General features: G+C 34.6%; 1 protein-coding gene and 1 pseudogene across 1 annotated transcript in view; both read left to right on the top strand.

Annotated features, from left to right (window-relative positions):
- LOC145291919 (uncharacterized) overlaps positions 1 to 17,230 on the top strand; it is a 411,504-nt gene that overhangs the window by 58,770 nt on the left and 335,504 nt on the right. The window lies entirely within an intron of this gene.
- Positions 13,807 to 13,939, top strand: LOC145292471 (U2 spliceosomal RNA; annotated as a pseudogene).

Here is a 17,230-nt window from a genome sequence, read left to right as displayed (position 1 = left end):
GAAAAAGTCCAATGTGAACAAGTTCTAATTGAATCGTCCCCCTAAGTAATCCAAGTTACAAAATTCCCACTGTTTACTATGCTAACATCACAATGACTAATGTATACCTATTAACCCTTATCCTCGAGTGGCCTCTGGGCCTTGATAAGTGGTGACACCCTTGTAAAAAAAAAAAAAAAAAGCCACACCTCTCCTGAGTTGGCGTTGTTAAATACCAGTTGCAAGTGGCAGTTCAGGATGACAGGAAACAATGTCGAGATAAGCAGAGAGCAATACAACACCTGGAATTCCCAAATGGTTACCCATCTGATACTAGCCAGGCTCATCGTTGCTTAACTTTGACACACCGGTTCTTGTCAGTTGAACAATGTGATTATGCTGTATATGGAATATATATATATATATATATATATATATATATATATAAAATGGATAAAAAAAATCAATCGAAAAATATAGATATTTATATTTTTCTGAATTTATTTCCTATTTGTTGACACGTAGGAATACAAAAAGTTAAAAAAACAAAAACAAAAAAAAACGAAAATGTTTCTTTCAAAAGAGCTTCCATACATTTATATCGTATCTACCTCTGCATTCCATGTTTAAAAAGGATGTGTCCTCTATAGTATCAGACCTGACGGAATGGTTAATTGTAGGTATAGACTGTTTCATACCCTCAAAAGTTCCAGCAAAAACCTAACAGCCAGTCATGGTTCTCTCCAGAATGTGCTGCTGCCATTGGCCACAGAAATCATTTTCTACTGCTTCCAACGTAATAGATGTATGGAAACTAAACCCGTTTTCAGGACTACGAGCAACCATTGTAAGAAAGTAATAAAGAATGCAAGAGAGTTGTATGCTCAGTCCATCAAGTCCAAAGTAGCTGAGCAGCAGCTTGGTTCCCACCAGTTTTGGATAGCAAACAGAATCCTGTGCTCTATTCCAACTATCATCAATGAACCTGAGGTAATCTCGTCAGCATCAAAGCCAAACTCTTTGCCAAGAACTTTGCAGCTTACTCTACGTTTTGCGACCAAGGCCGCCAACCCCATTATTTCCTCCTGTATCAGAAAACGCGCTATGTAATATACAAATATCTGTACGTGATGTTGCTAATCAAAAACCTTGATTCCAGTAAAGCAACCGGCCCTGACGGTATTCCAATTATAGTACTCAAAAAAACTTCAACCAGAACTAGCGCACATGCTTACAAAACTGTTTAAACGTTGTCTTAAGGAGAATTGCTTCACACTGGAAAATCTCACCAGTATGCTCTGTATTTAAGAATTCTGGTGATCTCTCATCCCCCTCTCAGTACAGGCCAATAATGGTATTTTAATTTATGCAGATTGCATATGTCTTATTATAGAATCAATCCTCTATTGATTATCATATATTACGAGCAATAATTTGCCCGGTGGACTAATTCGCAAAAAAAATTTCTTTAAATAATAATAAAGTTGTTCATCAAATTCCGCCTGTGTTTGTTTACGATATCATGTCAGCTGATATTTGGGCTTGACGATGAATGCCATGGAAAAGTCATTTCTGATTAAAGTAATCAACCATCTCAACAAAAATAACCTTCTTAGTGACACTCAATACGGTTTCCGTTCTGCTAGATCTACAGCAGATGTGCTTACAGTTATATCTCATAGGATTAGCAAATCTCTCAACGGAGGCAACCTTTCTAGGGCAATTGCTCTTGACATATCTAAGGCCTTTGATAGGGTATGGCATAAAGGTTTACTTCATAAGATCTCTAGCTATGGTATTGCTGGAAATGTCTTCTCAATTATTAAATCATTTCTTTCTGATAGGTTCATAAGAGTAGTAGTTGAGGGGCAAAAATCAGAAGCTCACAGTATTAATGCCGGTGTCTCTCAGAGGTCCATCCTGGGCCCAACTCTTTTCCTGATCTACATTAATGATCTTCCAAATCACATCCTTGCATCATTTGTCGACATTTATGCTGACGACACTACCATTTATGGTAGCACATCTAAGACAGTAAACGACCAAGTTCTCTCCAATTCTCTCTCCTCTGATCTTGAGCACGTAGTACAATGGGGAAAGGAGTGGCTGGTTACTTTTAATGCATCTAAAACCAAGCTTCTCTTTACATCATCAACATTCTGATCCACATCTGGCATCAATTGAAATGAATGGCTCTCGTCTTCAGGAGGCCTCAAGTTTTGACAAGCTTCTGGGCTTGACCATTACTCCTGATCTTAAATGGAACAGGTACATCAAATCTGTTGCCAAGGCCGCTGGAAAAATGGTGGGATCTTTCTATCGATCCGGTAGATATCTCATTACTGATGCAATTCTTTATCTATATAAGAGCCAGGTACGTCCAAGGATGGAATACTGTTGCCACATCTGGGCAGGAGCTGCTAGAAAGGACTTGTCCTGCCTTGATAGTTCAAAATAGACTTCGTAGCCTCGTAGGAGATGTCCTTTTCTCTTCCTTGCAACCTCTATCTCACAGAAGAGATGTTGCGAGTTTGTCTCTGATGTATCGTTATTTTCATGGAAAGTGTTCGACTGAGCTTCAATCTATGGTCCCCCCTCGCCAAACTTTCACAAGAAACACTCGTCTAGCTGTAAACACTATCAATAATTTCCCCCACTCTTTATCTGTGCCTAAACCTAAACGTAGATTCCATGAACAAAGCTTTTTTATTAGAACTGCACGCCTGTGGAATTGTCTTCCGTTTTCCTGCTTTCCGGCTGACTACAATATGGTTGTGTTCAAGTCTAAAGTAAATAAGTTCTTGATGAGCCGTTCCATATAAGTTATTAAATTTACCAAATTTTCATTACTAATGATTACTATATTGACCAATTTCTACTGTACACTCTTTAACCCTTATCCTTGAGTGGCCTCTTGGCCTTGATAATGTGGTGATGCCTATGTAAAAAAAAAAAAAAAGTATGCAAACAAAGAAAAGATTTGCAGCAATTTTAAATGATGCTTCTTTTAAGTTGAACTCATAAGAAAAAATTAAAATAAAATAATGGGATACATCCGGGTTTGAACAGGGGATCATTCAATCTGTAGTTAAATGCTTTACTACTAAGCTATCTCCAGATTATAATAAATCTGTTTTAAGAAATGATTTGCTGAAATTTTATTATCTCCCTTGCTGATGTAACAAAATATTTCCCTGTAAAAATTATTCTTTTTTTATCTATAAGAGAGGAAAGCTATTTTTAAGATTGGATTTTTTTTAATTTCTGATACTTATCGGATGAATTTCTGTACATATCTAAGAACACTGCCAGACATATAAATTAGCTTTGTGTGAAATTTTGAGAAAGATAGGCTCAGCTGCTTCGGAACCTCTCACACACACAAATTGACTTTTTATATGATAGAAATTTGTTTTTGCATTAAATGACCTGGAACGGGAGCTTGATATTCTGTAAAACAAACCAAACAAAATATTTCAACTTATCTTACAAAAGCATATTTACCATTTCATGTAAACATCTGTAAGTGTATTGAATCGATTAAAGATAATTTTTTTTTTTTTTGTATATTTTTATAATTAACTTGAAAATTGATATGAAGTGATGTATATAGTGTTTTGGTTGAGGGTGAAAGAATTAATGTCTTTAGTCAATTTTTCGATATTTGTCGTCCGAATGGTTGAGCTTCAAAATGATATCAATCTTATGAAAATCTGTTGCCTTTGTTGAAAGACACACATACATACATACATACATTTAACCAGACAGGTGAGATTTATAATATAGACTAGCGGGGGTGCCCGGCGTTGTCCAGGTGTTTGGAGGTGTGTGTGTTGGGGGGGGGGTAGATAAAAAACCCTTATAAAAAAAAACGTTGGTAGGATGTTTGGAGGTGTAAAAGGAAAAAAAAAGTTTTTGTAGGAAGGTAGGCTCGAACCTGAAGCCTTGACGTGAAGGTGGAAAAGAAAGCGAAAAAAAAAAAAAAACCCTGACACCTAACTAGCTCGGCCACGAGGGGAGAGGAAGTGAAAACTTTTTTATATTTAACGTTTATAAAGTGAAATTGACAGGTGCGAGAATTTAATAAGATCAAACATCACACGACTTAAGTTTGGTGTTGCAAGCCAGTTTCTGTGTATTTATTAGTGTATTTATTTGTCCCCCCCCCCTGCTAAATGAATAGCAATTGTCTGATATGACGTTTTTTTTTTTTTTTTTTTTAAACCTTATTTGCTTTCTGGACATCTCGGCACATAGGGCTAAGAACACAAATTCGTTTTCAGTTTTGCATTTTTATACTGAAAAGCGAAAGGAAGACGCAGCGATTTAACAAAACAAAAAAAAAAAAAAAAAAAAACTCGCAAATAGTAAAAGTCAGGCAAATTAAAGATAGACGTGACCACCGTTCGTAACTTGTAGATATTATGATTTAGACAGTATATAAAAAGTTTTAAGGAGTGACCCGACCGAGTGCCCCCCCCCACCAAAAAAAAAAAAGCCGAACATACACATTTTTGCTTTTATATACATAGATAGACTTCCATTTTTTCTAATAAATAATTTTATCAAGAATTTATAAGTTTTGGTTTCAGTTTCGATTATAGCTGAAGGCACTTTAGTAATATATATATATATATATATATATATATATATATATGTATGTGTGTGGAATTTCTACAGGTCCCGCTAGTATAAATTTAAAAAAGCTGTCCACCTCTGTTGATCGTCATAAATTTTTTTTTTAAATCTGAATCTTCACTTTTGGTATGTCTCGTCTCGATAATTGGTATTGGTGGCAACGCTTACATTACGTACATCTTTAATAGTTTTTTCATTGTCAGTTGTGGGCTGATGATTCTTTTTTTTTTTTTTTGAGTAAACGGTGGAATTGTAAAAATGGTCTCTTGGGAGGTTTACATTACAATAAATGTTTAATAAAGTTGGTTTATTAGATGCTATCTTCGGAAAAAAAAAAACATAACAGCAATTGTGTTGATATCTCGTACAGTCTCTAACTATCACCAATTATTAAACAGATAATTAGAGATATAACATGTTTGTCCGAGAAAAAAATGATTAAATTGGATAGAAAGATATTATTTGTATTCGTCAGACTTCTGTTCTCATCTTGAGTGATTTTCACAACGTTTCGCTCGATGTAACTAACCTCCAACCTTTAGGTGTATCTTGTCAAACTCTGGAATGTTTCTGTCAAATTCAGGGAATTTGGACGGAATTTCGATGGAACCCTTTATTTACTTCACAGCTCTTGTTCCGTCAGCCATGACTGGGGAGAGGTCTTAAGTAATTCACAATTGTATTTTTCGGTTACTCCTACTGAGAATTGAACACTTTTTATTATCACTTTCACAATTGATTTTTTTCAAATTCTCTAACCACTGTGCCACAGGTCCTTGTGGACAATTCTAGTATGAATTTTAAGAGCCTTAAACCTATTTTTATTTCTAGTTGTAAATATCACTAGTATTACTAATCATTATTACTATATACACATATGTGTATGTATGTGTGTGTGTATATATATATATATATATATATATATATATATATTGTTGTTTACTTATTATTGTATATACTATCTATTATTTATAATTAATGATTCCTATATTGTATTAAATTCTATACTAGGTCTACTTGGTAAGTTGGTTATTCCCCAGCATATGTGCTGCTGCTTTGAATTGTCTTACTCTCCACCGTCCTCTCTGTCTATAATTTTTACTTCGTCCCATAATGGAAGATGGTTTCCCTTTTCCTTCCAGATATGGTTAGCCGTAACCGATTTTTCAATCTCCATCTATTACGGCTTTTCGGTGTTCTTCTAACCTTACTTTTAGTGGATGACATATCTCACCTTTGTATAGTTTTCCGTATTTACACGGGATTTCATATACACAGTTCTTAGTCATTTTTTTCTGTAGGATGCTTGACTTTCACAAGCTATTTCCGAAGAGTTGAATCGCTCTTGAATACTGTCCTAATCTCATATGGATTACATATTCGTTTAAGTTTTTCAGACAAGCCCTTCGTATATGGTATACACTATGGTGAGTTTCTGATGTCATTTTGTGTCTGGTCCAGATATTTACTTTCTGGATAGTTGTTTCGGTCGATGGTTTCTCTTAAACTGTCCATCTCCTCTTGATATGCACTGCTGTTACTACATACTACTGACAGAAACATTGTGAATTACTTAGGACCTCTATCCAGTCATGGCTGATAGAACAAGAGCTGTAAAATAAATAAAGGGTTCTGTTTGAAATTCCTTCCAAATTCCCCGAGTTTGACAAAAACATTCCAGAGTTCAACAAGATACACCTGAAGAAGGTCGGAGGTTACATCGACTGAAACGTTGTGAAAATAACACTCAAGATGAGAACAGTAGTCCCATGAATGCAAATATGAATAACTATTCCTCATCTCAAAAATTCAGAAACGTCAGAAAGATATTAGTTAAGATATTTTTTGTTCTTTTAAAAGTAGGAATCTTCCATCAGCCATTTTTTGTTTTGCAAGTGTAGTATACTGTACTGTGATTGTCCAGATTCTGGATTGGGTAAACAGCAGACTATATGTCTTGCACCTATTCTCCATGCAGTTCAATTTAAAGGGTTACCATCAGTCCGATTTTTTTAATCTAGTTTACAACTATATATCCACCTGATCATGGCACGGGAAAGCAATTGGATTTCGGATGCTATTTGTGGTAACACTTTTGCTTTTAGATTCTTTGCTCCTTTTAGGGCACTTTTTAACCCGGACCCCTCTTCACTATCTGAACAGAATATGGACATATTTATTTTGTTTTATAATCATTCTTTGGGAGTCACCAACAAGAATTAAAAAAAAAAAAAAAGTAATTACTGGCCTTCGGGTCAAGATCACAGTGTAGTACCTGTTCTGATGCTACACTTCAACTTTTCTGTTTTTGGTCAGTGAAGGAGAAATCCTTCATGGCCGAGATAATTTTTATTTTTGTTTCGATCTAGTGTGCCCCTTTTTGGGAGCTGGATTTTCCCCACATTGAAAAAACCGACCTTGTGTCTAACTGCTCTCGTGGGAAGGCAAATAAATAGGAACAAGGGTAAAAATGAGGGGAGGGGGTCGCCATTTAGAGTACTACCATCACTCCCTGAAACTTTGGTGTAAAACTCAAACTAAAATACACTCCTTAGCCTTATTAGCTAATTATTGTTTGTTTGTTAACAAAAACGATTTAATTTTGTACATATTTAGTTAAAAAAAAAAGAAACAAAAGATCGATTTGAGATTCTTAAATAGAACCACCTCTGGAGTGAATGTGGTATTATGGTGTTTGAGGATTCTAGCCTGGAAAATCTTAGATAAATATTTAGTACAGTGACAAGGATGACCATAGCCCCCTCCCCCGCGTTCCACACTTTTGAATGGCCTTGTGCCTTATTTATTTTTGACTTTTATAAAATTTTCGTAAATAGATTTTTCAAAGTGTAGTATCTGTTTTGTCCTCGGTTGCAAGAAGGAAGTGGAATAGAGAGGTGTTACGCTTAACTCTTATTTTATTTATTTCATGGTCCCGGGCAACGCTTGGGTAGCCATGCTAGTGTAACACATTACAAGCAGTCCTCCACATTCCACCTTGTCAGTAGGAAATTGCTTACTGTTTGGTATTCACTAATGATAATAATTGTTTGGGTGCGCGAATCGTTTGTTATTTTATTTTCCTACTTCGAACAACTTATTTTGTCAGCCATTGTTTTAACAAAGATGTTTCGGTTTTTGCCAGATTCTTTTATTTTTTCCCCATGCTTAGAACTTCAAGAGTAGACAAGGCTTTGTTTTTATTTACTTGTAAAGATATCACTGATAAATACCATTGTTTAAGTAATGCTGTTATCTATATATACACACAGTTAGATATATTTATCCGGCGTTGCCCGGACATCTTTTTTATTTTCATTAAAAAAAGTTTTAAAAAAAAAGTTTATTTTTAAATATAATTTTTTGAAAGTTAAATTATTATGGTGTTGTTTGATCATTGGAACTGCGAATATGTTAGTTTTCCTATCATCAGTATGTAATGCTTTTTTTTTTTTTTTTTTTTTCTAGCAGAGCTATCTAGTGTTGCCTGGTGTAAAACTTAGATATTTATGTTAAAATTTCTATATGTATACCGCTCTCTATCTTTCTCTCATTTTCTCGCCTCCGTTTTTCCCCTTTCCCTCTTTTTCTCCACCACCCAAGTCCTTCTCTTTTGATGGATGGCACACAACTCTTTTATATAGATTCCTTGAGGAATGAGTCAACATTAAGAAAGTAACTCCTCAATCGGTTACATCCCTTTCATAAATTATATATAAAAGCATTATAAAAAATATATATCAACTTTGTTATTTTTTTTCTTTTTACTTCGGAGTCACCACTTATGAAGGCCTGAAAACCACTCAAGGATAAGGGTTAATGAATATAAGGTGATAGCATAGTAATCGTTAACGGTGTAAATTGGGTAGAATTTGATTATTTATGATGACGGCTCAACAAGAACGTGTTTACAATGAATTTGAAGGCTACTATCTTGTATTCAATCGGGAAGCAAACCAGCGGAACAGTGTTCCACAGACGGGCAGTTCTGAGAAAGAAGCTTTGTTCATGGAATCTGCATTCAGACTTAGGCACAGTTTGAGAGTTGAGGAAATCGTTTATAGTCGTTGTAGTTAGTTGGGTGTTTTTTGTGAAAGTTTGGCAAGGGGAAACCATAGAGTTCAGTTGAGCATTTGCCATGAAAATAATGATAGAGTAGAGACAAAAGAGAAAAGGGTATTACCTACTAGATTTCGAAGCCGGTTTTGAACTCTATCAAGGTTAGATAGGGTGTGCCGAGCAGCTCCTACCCAGATGTGACAATAATATTCCATACTTAGCTCTTATACAGATAGAGGATTGCATCGGCAGTGAAATACCAACTGGAGTGATAGTGATCCAACCATTTTTCCAGCGATCTTGTTTTGTTTTGTAGTTTTTAACTTTTAGTTCGACATACACATACACAGACGCACACGCGCGCACACACAGATTGAATGTCTACTATCCTCAAGTTTCTAAGGTCTCTTTGTACACAGGTTTGTCGGGAGGATACTTTTCCTTACAAGTAAACCCTTACTAAATATTCAAAATCACGTAGTATTCGCGGCCCAATTAAGATCCCCTTGCTCTGGTTAGCCCACACCGCTTTTACGAGAAACCCACACTAGTTTTTATGAGAAATGGTGCACCTTCTCGAAATGATGTTACCTCAAGTAACAGCACGAAGCTGGATACTCCACCAGACTAGATGAATTCTTGTCCTGGAATTCAGCAGAAGACCAAAAAGAAAGATATACGATAACATATTAAATAATTGGGGAGAGGAAAATTGTTCTCAATTTCTTTACTAACTTTCTGTTAGATAAAGAACGTTAATTGAACATTCGAATATCTATGTATCTTATATATCTCATGTATCTTATGTAGAGTTCAAGTATTAGCTTTAGGGAGAGAGGGGCTTGATTTTGTTGAACTTCGGATGAAGTAAAATGCAACTAGGAGAATAACTTTTCTTTTATATGATAGGAATTCATATTCATGGGCAATATGAACTGGAACAAATACATTGAAGACATTGTGAAGGCTGCTGCAAAGAAGGTGGCTTCCCTCTATCAAGCTAGAAGACTACTCACACCTGAGAGTATCCTATATCTTTACAAGGTGATCATGCATACAGTATTGTTACTAAATTTGGTCTGGTGTATCTACCACTAGCCTCTCCCTCTTCCATGGGGTTCAAAAAATGATTTTCCATTCTAATAAGTTCCATTTGGTCAACTAATCTCTAACCCCTGTCCCATCGCCTCAATGTTGCATCTCTATGCCGATTTCACAAATATTTTAATGCAATGTGCTCTGATGAACTTGTTGCATTTTTAATTAAAAGCAACAAATATAATTACAGCTTTCAACGATTACAGAAGACCAAAACTCCTTCATATATATTTTTAGTCCATGAACTTTGATATAATTTTAAACGATTGTCTAAAGGTCTTACAGTTGAAATGACCCCCCCCCTCCCCGTTTTCCGTTCTTCATAATATGAATAAAAATGCTACTCGAGTGCAGGGGTATCCACAACTTGCATTTAACATTTTCCTTGCTGTAAATGACCAATTTCCTATGTAAAATTTTACTTTATATTACGGTGACCTTTCCTTGAGTCACTGTGGTATTTATTCTATGAATAATAAAAAAAAAAAGTTTTTTTTCTTTGTATTTTTTTTTTGTTTTAATATGTAAATGCTTATTATCATTAAAATTATTTTAGATTTAATTTAAGTATTACAAGCCTGTGTGTTTTATTATATTTGACAAACCATCTACTCGAGTTTGGTCATAAACAGTTCCAAGCTTTTTAGTAAAGCCTTTTTGTTTATTTTGAATGGAAATCACTCCAGACAGGGTATGAAGCTACTTTATATAAAGAACTTTAAAAATTAAAGTAATTCAAGGGTAAAAAAAATTTTTAAAAAAATAGCCAATAAATACTGATAGATTTGGACTTGGAAAAACAGCAATTCTTCCCCCTTTGTTAGAAACACCGCTCATGGAATGTGAGGCTTAAAAAAAGAGATGAGTGAAGAGTTGTGAGGCTGCCAAAAGTAAACACAAAATTCACTTTCTATTCTCCCTATTTTTATTTAAAACTAGCGGAAGGGGGTACCCAGCCTTGCCATAAAATATATTAAATTTAATTTAAATATATTTTAATTCATACAGATTTCGTATTTATTATTACAGAACAAATTCTCTGTTGAATATATATATATATATATATATATATAATGTTTATTGTTATATAAACATGGTCACATCCTGCTGCTACAAATAGCCACTTGTTTCAATCAAACAACAGATATCATCAGCCAGCGACTTGACTATTCAAAAGTTCAATGAATAATCTATTTATTATTAATTTATTCATTGAACTTTTGAATAGTCAAGTCGCTGCCTGATGATATCTGTTGTTTGATTGAAACAAATGGCTATTTGTAGCAGCAGGATGTGACCATGTTTATATAACAATAAACAAGTATTATCAGCTCTTTTTATTGAGCACTATCTAACAACCTTGTTGAATTCATTAGTCCATTACTTTTGAATAAAAAAACCCGAGTATATATATATATATATATATATATATAAAGTACTGATTTATAAAGTTAAAAAAAAAAAAAAATGACTTGGATACTATCAGCTAGAATCGAAACCAAAACATTTAGCGCTCCAGCTGGCATTCCCTAACATTTAAGTTATTGATAGAAAGATAAAGATTTCAAATTAAACCACTTTAAGCTATGAATGAATTTGCACATGTGCAAAAGTAATAGAAATATGTCGGCAAGCTGCAATAATTATTTTGCATTTATACTTGTCGACATTTCTGTACATGTTATTTATCTATCCAAAGATTTTACTTGTTATAAACCATCCTTGATGTATGATTACTATTTCCTGTTAATTTTAGTTTGATGTGATCTGTAGTTTAAAAGTTCATTGGTTAAATATTTTCAAACACGTGCGTGCGCACATTTATTGTTGATAGAAAATTTAAAGTTCTGAATTTTTTAGATGAGGACTGATTGTTTGTATTGTTTGTTTTGATCGGATTATTATTTTCATCTTGAGTGTTATTTGTGCAACATTTTGGTTGGTGTAGCCTCTGACCTCTCTCATGCATATTGGCAAAGAAAGGAGAAAAGTTGCTGGTTTCATAGATGGTTTCGTATTCTTGGAGTTGTTTTTTTTTTTTGTTTTTTTTTCGCTGTGGTTTTGTATATGTGAAAAAAATTTTTCGTTGACAAAGGGAGGTAACTATAATGAACTTTGACTGGTGATTATCTCCCTTTTACAGTTGAAATTTTAAGGATGGGTTGTTTTTCTTTATAATTAGAGGTTCACATATACTGCTGATCTCTATGCTTGGTCTGGTTAGTGATTTTTCTTTTTTTAGCATATGTGACATTTCTTTAAGTCGTCTAATTCTCCGTCTTGCATGCGTATCAATTATTTTGACCTTGTTCCATAAAGGGAACTGTGTTCCCTTTTCTTTCCATATGTGACCAGCCGGTACCGACTTTTCGACCTTCCCCTGTCACAGCTTTACGGTGGTCTTCTAGCCTTACTTTTACAGGGCGACCGGTCTCACCATTGTATGGTTTTCCACATTTGCATGAAATCTCATATACAGTTTGTCATGAGACTTTCGGTCATGGTCTTGACTTGTACTCAGTGTTTTGATTCGGGTCATTCTTGAAAACTCTAATGTAGTATGGACTGCATATTTAAAAAAAATTTTCCGACAGGCCCTTTAAGTAGGGTGTGCAAACTGTGATGAGTTTTCGGGTATTGCCCTTTGGTGTTTGCTCCAGGTTTTTCAGAACCAATTTAATGATCTCTGAGTAGTTATTTTGGTTGAAGGTTATTCTTAGTTTGTCCATCGCCTCCTGGTATGTGTTGCCATCATTACATATTGTTCTGGCACAGTGTTGTAAGCAGCAGACGATTCCTTTTTTCTTTCTTTTACGTTATATATGGATGGTGGGAGTAAAAATTCAGGTATTGTCCTGTAAAGGTTGGCTTTTGATATATGGAAGATACAACATTCTGATCCGTACGGGTTATTAATACATCCAGGAATGCTAGTTTGTTGTGTTCCTTTTCCATAGTAAACTAGACAGATGAACAAATGGAGTTTACATGATCTAGTAAGTTTTGGACGTCCTCTTGGTTGTGCCAGAGTATGAATATATCATACACATATCATTGGTTTCAATGGTGTTGAGCTTATTGCCAACTCTTCAAAATGTTCCACATATATATATATATATATATATATATATATATATATATATAAATATATATATTGGCTAATACTGGGGACAGTGATGAACCTATTGCTAGACTTTCTTTTTGTTGGTATATATCTGTTCCCAATGTGAAATGTAGTCGCTACACAGGACAACATCTCCTTTATTATAGCTACCCCCCCTTTTCCCTTTGTCAACCAAATTTTTTTTTACACATGAAACAACATAAAAAAAAAACTACTACAAGAATACGAAACCATTTACGGAGTCAGTAACTTTCTCTTTTCTTTTCTAAGATGGCGACTAACATGCCTGATGAAGGTCAGAGGCTACACCAACCGAAACATTGCACAAATAAGACTCAAGCTGAGAACAATAGTCCAATCAAAACAAATAATATAAAAATTTAATTGATAGTTCATTATTCTAATGCATTACAATGTAGAAATTACTAAGTAATATATATCAAATTTTCAATGAAGAAAATTTGGTTAAAAATTTTCATCAGAAAATTTTTAGAAATATTAAAAATTACTTTCTGTAATCTGAGATTATATTAAGTTTTCAAAATCACATTCAGTTTTACATCCGTTTTACATGATGTCATGTGGTGGACAGCTTTTAAGAAGTTGATTTCCAAAGTTACCTATCTCTATGATGAGTTCTTTATTTATCCCTTCTTCTGCAGGTCTATTTTCATCACTTCTTCCCATAGTTTCCCCTACCTTCCCCTGCTATCTTAACTGTTCTACATCTACTAACCCATGAACTCTCATCTGTGCTGGAAACTTACTGAAAGCACCTCGTATAAACCTTGTATTATTTCGATATGCACTTTTGGCGAATAAAAGCTTTTATTAAGGAATTCGTGATTTGGCTTTAATTCAGGACAATTTCATTTGCTAAAAGTACATATCCAAATGATGCAAGGTTTAATATTTCTTGGCCTTTTGGCCAAGATCAAAGTGTAGTATCTGTTCTTCAGATGCGGCACTTCCATTTCTCATTCTCTTTCAGTGGTGGAGAAATCCTTCACAACTGAGACAATTTTTATTTTTGTAGCTTTTTCTCCACGTTAAAAAACGACCCTGGTGTCTAACTCTGTCCTGTGGGGAGGCATTGTAAATAGGTACAAGGTTTAAATATTTTTTACTTAAGATTATTAGATAGGTTCAAGTTGAACGAGGGGGTGAGAAGGATCTTAAAACCATACCATTTTTCCCCTCCAAAATTATGACTGAGAATAGAATCAGGAATATTGTTTTAAGTTACAAAGTCTTTGTATTTCGTAAATATTTTTTGATAAAAGGCGTTACTTTTAGAACGGCCCTCTTATCAACAACTGTCTCCAAGACATGTTGTTTTGCATTATTTTGTTTAACCGATTAATCTGGAAATGCAGATGAGCCGTTCCCCTTAAGTAATCCAATTTACCAAATTGACACTTCTAACGATTACTATGATATTGTCCTTTTGACTACTGTACACTCTTTAACCATTATCCTCTAGTGGCCTCTTGGCCTTAATAAATGGTGATTCTCTTATAAAAAGGTTATACATTATCATGCCATCTTTTCTTTACTTGTTCCTTTCTTTCTGCATCCTTCCACCATGCCTTCTAAACAGCAACGCATAGACGTTCAAAATATTGCAACTTCTAAATATGATATATTGTTTCCTTCAACTTGTGAAAAGTCTGTGTAAATTTGTCAAATTGTGTTGAAAAGATGGTATGTTATTTTAATTAGACGGTCACCGTCCATTCTCAAATGTTCAAAATAGATTTTAGCCTTTTTAAGTTTCCTTACTTGTTTTTAACTTGTTAATATTACTTTGTCAGTTGTACAGTTGTCTATCACATAGTCATTTCTATTATCGCCTTACTATCTGATATATATATATATATACATATATATATAAAAAAAAAATATTAACCCAGTGTTTGAGTAGGAATAGAATTGGTAAGTAAGAGTAAAATGGTCGACCATAGTCGAGGATTACTCAAAGGCTCCCTTTTCATTGGTTATTACGCTGAGATGACTCCTCTTTTCCCAGAATTGGGCCCTCAAATTCAACAGATATTAGACCATTCCAGTAATGATCCAATCCCTGTTTGTTTTGTGGTGGGAGTTCTGTGCAGTTCTAGGTGGTCCACCCTTCCAGGCTGTGCATTCTCTCTTTAAAAGGGGTTAATTTATTGCTAATTGCCTGAGACGCCCTCACTGGGAATGCAGACAGGGCTGCCCAGATACTTTTTGCAGGTCAGAGTGCCCCTCCTCTAGGGTGCTGACTTTCTGACCCTGGTTTCTAAGTTCTTGCCGTGCGAGATAACCAAACTACTATTCCATTTACCTCCTTGATCCTTACATTATAATGCTGAGTCTTTAGCAAGGGTTTATTGGTAAAAATTCTAAATAATTAATTTGTTATAAAAGAACATTGAACACATGCATAAGAGAACTTAAATACCTACTAGACACTATCCTCGAGTGTCTAAAATCTCTGTGTGCAGGGATTTGTCAGCACAACCTGGCGTGAGGAGACTTTCCCCTACAAGTAAACCCTGACTAAATATTCAAAATCACATAGTATTCACAACCCAAATAAGATCTCTTCGGTATGGCTAACCCACAGTTTTTTTGACAAGGAATGTTGCACTTTATGAAAGTGATGTTACTTCAAGTGACGACACGAAACTAGATGGGTTCTTGTTAGGGAATCTGGTAAGACCAAGAAAGCACAAGTAAGATATACCATAATATGTTTAACTGGTCAATTGAGGAGAGGAAAATTATGTTAACTTCTTTACTAACTCAGTGCTTGTGAGATAAAGGAGAAATTTAATGGAATATTTGAATATGTATGCATTTCATATAGTTTTAGTTCCAAGCAGGATGAGAGGGACTTGATTTCTGATAAGTTTGACTGAAGGAAAATGAATCAGCAAAAAAAAAATATATTCGTTTTCAGTTGAGACCATCTTCAGATTCACCTACTGTCCCATTTTTTTTTTTTTTTTTGACTCATACCTAAAACTAAGAAGTCTCTTTTTTATTTATTTATTTATTTTTTTCAAAGAAAAAAAAAAAAAAATCCCAGAACCTTGTATATCCTTTTCTGTGAATGGTTTCTACATTCTAGTCACTTAAGAGTCTCGTTACACTCTCTTCCTTACTTTCCACCACTGAAAGATGACAACCTCATCTCCACTAATAACTTGTCTACTCTGCATCTTCCAAGTTTTTTATCCTTGCTTTCATTCTGGCCCTCCTCGCCGTTTGACAATCACCTTGAAGTTTTCAACCATAATTACAGGACATCACCTATTTACTGCATCCTGTTCGACCCAATCTCTGGGAAAGGTTATGTCTGAACCAGCGATAAACACAACTGTCACATTGTTGTTCGCCATTTTTACTGTTTGTTAGGCAATAGTTGTCAATTAGTTGTTGGCCACGTGACTTCAAGCCATTGTGATGTTGTTATCATCAATTTGAAAATAGTTACAAGATATGGTGCTGCCAGATTAGGCTATCTGAAGATATTGGCTTCCTGTCCTAAATTGCACCAAACACTGATGTTATTATATTTTTCTTTTTCACTTTTTTCCTTTTGCAAAACTCAATCATGTTCAAAAGTAAAAACAATTTTTCTCGACAAAACAACCAAACCAAACTCTATTAATAAATATTTGAAGATAAAAGCAACTTGAATAAAAAATTTTTTTTTTTTTTAAATTGTTGGATTTGGCATAAAAAGAAGAGTTGATATGCTGTAAAACAAAACAAATGCTATGATAAATATTTGAAGATATAAACAACTTCGAAGCATAAATGTGTTTTCTCATGTCATTGGATTCAGCATTAAATAACTAGAAAAGAGTTGATATGCTGTAAAAAAAAACAAAATAACAAAAAAAAAAACACCACCAAACCAAACACCATGAATAAATATTGGAAGATATAAAACAACCTGAATTACAACACAATCACGTTGACACACCAGTTCTCGCCAGATCACTGAAGTTAAGCAATGTTGAGCCTGGCCAGTACCAGATGGGTGACTATTTGGGAAGGCTACACGCTGTATGTACCTTCTGAGAAGGTTGGGTGTGGGTCCACCAACCTTCATCCCATAAGAACTCCTTGCCACAAAAGCATCTACAAAGGTATGGATGTCCTATGCCCCTCAAGCCCCTCAAGGCTATGGATGGATGGAAACAACTTGAAGCGCAAAAATACTTTTCTTAAAATTACCTGGTTCAGCATTAAATAACCCAAATGACAAAACAATAAAAAGGGTTGATATGCCATTAAACAATCAACCAGTTACAAGATTTTCATTCCTGAAAGCAGACT

Source organism: Euprymna scolopes, chromosome 13 (assembly GCF_053919585.1).
Source record: "Euprymna scolopes isolate OS-2025 chromosome 13, ASM5391958v1, whole genome shotgun sequence".
Lineage (NCBI taxonomy): Eukaryota > Metazoa > Mollusca > Cephalopoda > Sepiida > Sepiolidae > Euprymna > Euprymna scolopes.
Note: the sequence above shows the minus strand (reverse complement) of the source record. Positions and strands in the feature narration are given on the sequence as shown.